The 6,617-nt window shown below is 35.7% G+C and overlaps 1 long non-coding RNA gene across 1 annotated transcript; it reads left to right on the top strand.

The window, feature by feature from the left end:
* Positions 1-2,116: 2,116 nt before the first annotated feature.
* LOC114821807 (uncharacterized) lies at positions 2,117-5,443 on the top strand. Its single transcript, XR_003769628.2, has 2 exons — positions 2,117-2,374; positions 4,889-5,443. It is a non-coding gene; the product is annotated as an uncharacterized lncRNA (long non-coding RNA).
* Positions 5,444-6,617: the final 1,174 nt, after the last annotated feature.

Consider the following 6,617-nt stretch of genomic DNA (forward strand, 5'->3'; position numbering starts at 1 on the left):
AATCAGCAATTTCTCAACGATCATCTTATTTGACAGTTCTTCACCATACATTTTCATTTGATTGATCAAACCAAACAATCTAGTCAAATAATCAGAGTAGGACTCACCTTTTTTCATACGAGCATATTCAAAATATCGTCTAATACCTTGCAGTTTCACAACTCTCAACTTAATAATCCACCCCGGTACTCTTGCTTCAGAACATCCCAAGCTTCCTTTGCAGTTTCTTGGTTAGCAATTATGGGATAGATCTTGTCGGTCATAGCTTCCTAAATCAATCCCAACGCCTTAGCCTCTCGGGCAATAAGATCTTGAGTCACAATCTTCTTCTTATCAGTGAGTTCATCATCTGATTCATATGGAAGCTCAAATCCTTCACCTACAAACTTTCACAGGTTGTGAGATTTGAAGATCGTCTTCATCCTGATACACCAGAAGTCACTGTTCACTCCAGTGGACACTGGAGCTCGCAGCTGGCTCCAGATCCAGTCGTTTAACTGGTTGATTCAACTCGTTCTTCGTCGAAACTCAGTCAAATCAGAATCACAGTTTATCGCCCCAAAATCAGATCAAACTAGGCTCTGAGGCCATGTCAATGTTAGTGTTTAGTTTTGTATTTTGATTTTACGAATTAGACGCAAAGAAATCAACAAAAGCTTGATTCAAATTCAAGCAGCAAGAAGAAGAAGGAAAGAAGGAAATAAGGAATGAGATGTTGCTTGTATTTCTATTAGATTCGGTCACATCAGCACAAGGAATGTGTGGGAGACATAGCCGTTGCAACCAAAATATCCATAATATCCCGATATTTCCATCGAAATTTCTGTGTTTTTGGACTATCGATATTTTTTTGGGCTACCGATATTTCAGATATCATCGATATTTTAAACCTTGCTAAGTCACTCATGTATATAAATGATTATGGTGTGTTTAAACTTCTTTCATTAATTACTACATATTTTCTACACTCACAATGTTTGCCGGCTCGCTATATAATCAACTTAAATCAATTATATCTATCATGCAATGCATTTCCTTCCAATTTTTTGTGATAAACTAATAGATAATTGACTAAATAAACATCCTACAAAGTTTTAATAAAAATTTCCAAGTTTTTTTTACAATTTCCGTGATTTTTATTTAATTTTTATCGATATCAATAATATTCCGATATTTCTATCGAAATTTCCATGTTTTTGAACTATTGATATTTCCGATATCATCGATATTTTATATCTTGATTGGAACTAACACCCAAACCACATGACTTGGTCACGTGCACAGCACACGGACCACTTAAGTTACATAGCTGCTATGACAACAGGCACAAATCTAACGATGTAACATGTTCTAATCCTAGCCGATCATTACACCTTAGCACGATTTAACATGTTATGCTACTTAGTACCACGGTCTATTAACATTTCTCTTCATTTGTAAGTGAGAGGTCTTAGGTTCGATTTTTGCCAAATGCGAATTTGAACCACATTATTTTTAGTTCATTATAAGGTTAAGCTCATCTCATCCCCTTAGTGTAGATAATATCCTTTGTTTAAAAAAAAAAACATGTTGCAATCCTTGTCCTCTATCACGCTATGGTGTTTTTTTTTTTCTCTTCTTCTAGTTGAAAAAAAATGAAAGCTTTACATAAATAGTTCCTTTTCTAATTTTCTTGTAACAACCCGTCTATAATTTTACTATATATATATATATATTTTTTTAAATTGTGAAATGATCAAAATGCCTTTAGAGGGTATGTGTCAATTTTCATTAACTTAGTAGTCAGGATATGTGTGAAATATTAATTAGTATGTTCTCTTAGTACTTGTCATTACAAACGACTGAACATAGTTACCCAGGCATAGCGAAAATTGGAACTAGAAAGATTTTACAAAATAAGTATCAATCATTTTATTCAAAGTAGAGGGAAAAGATAATAACAGTAGATATAAAATATTAATGATAGAATATAATAATAACAAAATAAGAAAGAGAGGAAGTGTGGAGAACCATCGAGAAAAAGAAAGAAGGGAAAATGGGAGAAGGGGAATTTGGCGTGGGAAAAGAAAAGGAGGGGGAGAGGCCATTTTCTTCTTCTTCCTCCTTTACTCACTGCATCCCTTGTAAACTATTTTCAACATAACTTCCTCATACGATAATGAAATCACACGAGGTCGGAAGCTATACTTTCGTAGCAAAGCCGTCTTCAATCTGATACCATACCCACCCTTTGAAAACCAGTGTACAAAGAAAACGAGGTCCAAACATATTGACGTTTTCCGGTGACTTTCCTCCGATTTCGGCCAACCTCGCTGGAACCTGGCCTCGACCCAAGTGAAAACAATGATTCTTTCCCGGTGGGCTCTCCTCTAGCGTAAGTTTTTCCCAAGATGTTAACTTTCAATTTTGGGATCGATTCTGGATTTCGAATTTTAATTTGGTATTCTGTATGAATATTTGAGATGGTACTTGTTGTATTGTTTTGGAGTTGAATCGGAACTGGGCAATAAGGATTGGTTGCATATTTAGGGAAGAACCTTGAAATCCTAACCTCAATTTGGTTCTCTTTAGAAATGTAAGAGTTGGGTTTGTTTTATAAATATTAATGTTACTCCATAATCGAGGCCAGATACATTTGAATATTTTGTGTGCCATATTTGTCCTACCCTTGAAGAACATTGCTGAATTTGTATGTGTTGTAGCCTAGGTTTGTGTAGATAATTAGAGTTATAAAACTACTGAGTGGTTCTATATTTTTCCATGGCATTGTCAGATGCTAATGCTAAATACTTGATTTGACAATGCTATTACTAGAGTAGTATATGACTCTTGGTTTTGGTCATTGATTTATTGGTGGTTCTTTATTTCATTCTTTCAGCGGATGAAGAGCTTAAGACTGCTAGGAATTTATATTTTATTTTGAGACACTTGAATAAACAATTTGGTTTTCTATGTTAATTATTAAGAATCATTGATATGGTTTGGCTGGTGTACTAGTTACGAATAATTATTCGAATGCTATAGTTTAGGGATTGCATGTTATTCTATGGCCTGAGAACTAGTTACTTGATATCAAACATTATACCTATTCTCTACTTGAATATAACTATGTTATGAATTCAAGACCAATTAATATGGCGGGTCAGGTTCTTGTGGTTTGTTTGGCATGCTTATTTGATTAACAAGTGCAAATAAATGTTATCAAATTTAGTGAAGTTATAAATATACTGGCTTCTATGTGAGGTGGTTGTTTTCAAACTATTATATACTAAATACATAGCGGCTAGTTTTAAATACCTATGTATCAAATTATACATATCTTCCTCACTCAATTTCATTATATACTCCAAATGGATTAGTTCTAACGAACCATTTTATTTGCTATAACTAGTCCAGCTAGTTATTATTAGATTATCGTTATATTGTTGCTTTTATATGTACTATTGGCTTTGTATTTTGGTATACAATTTGAAAGGGGTATGCTTATAGTAGTTGATTAAAATTATATCTAAAGTATATTGGTTAGTAATGTCATGGCTGGTAATAGTTCGATTAAGTACTTCACCTTTATACGTATCATGTTGCATGCTTAAATGGTAGAATGATGTCCCGTTAAACATAAATATCTATACGCATGCCTATACTGAAACCAAAATCAAGTTGATGATTCACGTTCTAAAGCTATATGTATATATGTCTCATATGCCTAGACAAGCTATACAAAGAAAGCATACAGTTTTCAATAGTTATTCTGATTACATGTATGTAGTAATGTCTTGCAGTAGTCATAGGATTTTATTGACTTGGTAAACTACAAATGGCGTGATCCCTTCTTAAGGTACGTAGGCAGTATAACGCTAAAGTTAGATGCAGCCATAAAATAAAAGACAATGATTGTGTGGTTAAATCATTGATTGTGTTGTGGTCTTGTCTCTGAGGCGAGACGTGATAGATAAACAGGAATGTGGTGATGTCACGTGTCGATCTTAGACGAATGTCAGGATCTGGGCGTGACATTTCTAGCTGGAACGAACTGCATTTTTTTCCGTCCCCTTCCTTTCCCACCCCACCTCATGAGGAATGTTTATTCATTTCCAATACATGCTAGAAGAGCTTATGTTTGCAATACACGATTTCAAGTTATCAGAAATTGTTGATTGAACAACATGTCTAATGGTAGAATTGAAGAAAGTTGAGGTTCCACTATAAAACCAATTAGCAATATAGGGAGTAGCCAAACCTCTTATAAGCCCATGTAAGGTCCTTATTCCCATCAATGTGGGATTCATTCTCAACATGCCCCCTCATGTGTGGCAAATTTTCAAGCGTAAAACGTGGACAACACAATGGGGTGATGTGGAGCACGTGTAGCCGTCTGGTTTCATACGTGGGACAACCTGCTCTGATACTATAAAGAAAGTTGAAGTTCCACCATAAAACCAATTGACAATATGGGGAGTAGCCCAAACTCTTATAAGCCCATGCAATGTCCACCATCTCATCAATGTGGGATTCATTCTCAACACGCTTCCTTATGTGAGGCGAATTTTCAAGCCTAACATGTGGGCAACACAACGGGGTAACGTGAAGCACGTGTGGCCGTATGTTTTCACACGTGGGACAACTTGCTCTGATATCATGAAGAAAGTTGAAGTTCCACCAGAAAATCAATTGATAATATGAGGAGTAACCTAACCTTTTATAAGCCTATGCAAGTTCCTTCGTCCCATCAATGTGAAATTTATTCTCAACACGCCTCCTCACGTGTGGCGAATTTTCAAGCCTAATGATGGGTGCATATTTTCATATATTTTTATCATATATTTCCTTTGGATTTTGTATATATGAAGGGGTTAAATGCACTAATTTATTTTGTTTTAATTTATAGGCATTCAATACGGGAGTTACGTGGAAAAGAAGTGGAAAATGAGCTTTTTAGGTGTCTAAAGTAATTCCAGTGGAACAAGAGGCTAACTAGCTGTGCAAATACATGTGCATTACAACAAGAAGATGAGACTGCAACGGTTTTGGAAATCAAATGGACATGGGAATGCTATTCAATGGACTTTAGGAGGGACTTAATTTCTAGTTTTTATTATTTCCGTTTATTTTTCCTTTTCCTTAATAAGGTTTTAAAGTCCATTATGCTTAAGAGTTTAGTGGGGTTTTAATTGGATTTCAATTAGCTTTAAATGCCCTTTGCCGTGGGTGTTATATTAAGGAGATCCATTCTCCTTGATTAAGGAGCCATAAAAACAAAAAAATAATAATAATAATAATAAAAATCAGCTATTCATATTTCAAAAGGGGCTGCGGCAAGAAGTGAGAAAAAGGGCAGAGTTTTCCTTTTTTTTTTTTCTTTCTTTGCTAGGGCTACGATGTAGCCTAATCATGAATGCTTAATTGCCTTGTGGCATTGTTATATTCAAGTTTTTCTTCCTTATTGAGTATCTTTTGTTATTCGTAATGCACTTGAGTTTTATTTGGATGCTTGATCACCATCTAGGTTTAAATTAGGTTGATTTGATGCAAGTTAGAGTAGATGCCATACTTAACTTGGGTTTAGCTTCTTGCAATTGATACCATAACCACCTATTTGTAGATGCCATACAATTAGGGTTTGTACGATTTTCCAACGATTTCCATAGAGCTTAATGGGTTCTTACTTGTTTAAATTCATCTAGATGCCATAGAGGGTTAACAAGTAAGGATACTTTTGATGCAACCATATGCCATGGCCGTTGAATAATTTAGGGAAAATTGATCATCAATATTGGGGAAATACTTGAGCATAACATATTAAGGGAATTAAGTAGAATTGGTTTCGGTGAATTCGGATGCCCTAGGTTTTATTTTCTTATATTTTTAATTTTATTATTTCATGTGTTTATACCATATTTAGGGCCTCGTATTTAGATCTCGTATAAATACTCAGAAGATTTAAATGTAATTATGTGATAAGGGAAGGGGCAAATATGTAATAAGTGAGGATTCCTTATTCTATAAAAGGACCCCTCACCCTCACAATTGGGGGAGGCCAATTCCTAGGCCCTCTCATCCCCTCTCAAAGCTCTCTCTCCCTCACTTCTCAGAGAAATATAATACAATCAGTGTGGACGTAACCCAAACCTTGGGGTGAACCACGATACATCTTGTGTCATTTACATTTCTGCAGATTCATGATCAGATTTACGTTGTTCCAAGGCCTTCAGTTTTGTGCATAAACATTTGGCGTCGTCTGTGGGAAGCGACACAAAAAACTATGTCGGTTCTCTTTCATTTTTTCACCTCCACCGTGAATCTGCAAAATCACAAAATCTGCAAAAAACCAACACGGGTTGTACTCTCTCTGCTCTTTGCAGCTTCACGTCCCCCAACTCCAAAGTCCCATCTTTCTCTTCTCTCTCAGTCAGTCGCACACAGAATCCAATTTGCAAACCCAAAGAAAACATTTCCTCTATTTCCTCTGCTTTCTTCTGCTTCCTTTTTCACCATTAAGATCATGGCTGTTGAAGCCCGGCATCTTAATCTCTTCCCTTCCCAACTCATACCCAACAGGGACATGATGAAATCCGACAGTGGCCCTACCTACAACGTCCTGATCCTTCTCTCTTGCA

Source organism: Malus domestica, chromosome 15 (assembly GCF_042453785.1).
Source record: "Malus domestica chromosome 15, GDT2T_hap1".
Taxonomy (NCBI): Eukaryota; Viridiplantae; Streptophyta; class Magnoliopsida; order Rosales; family Rosaceae; genus Malus; species Malus domestica.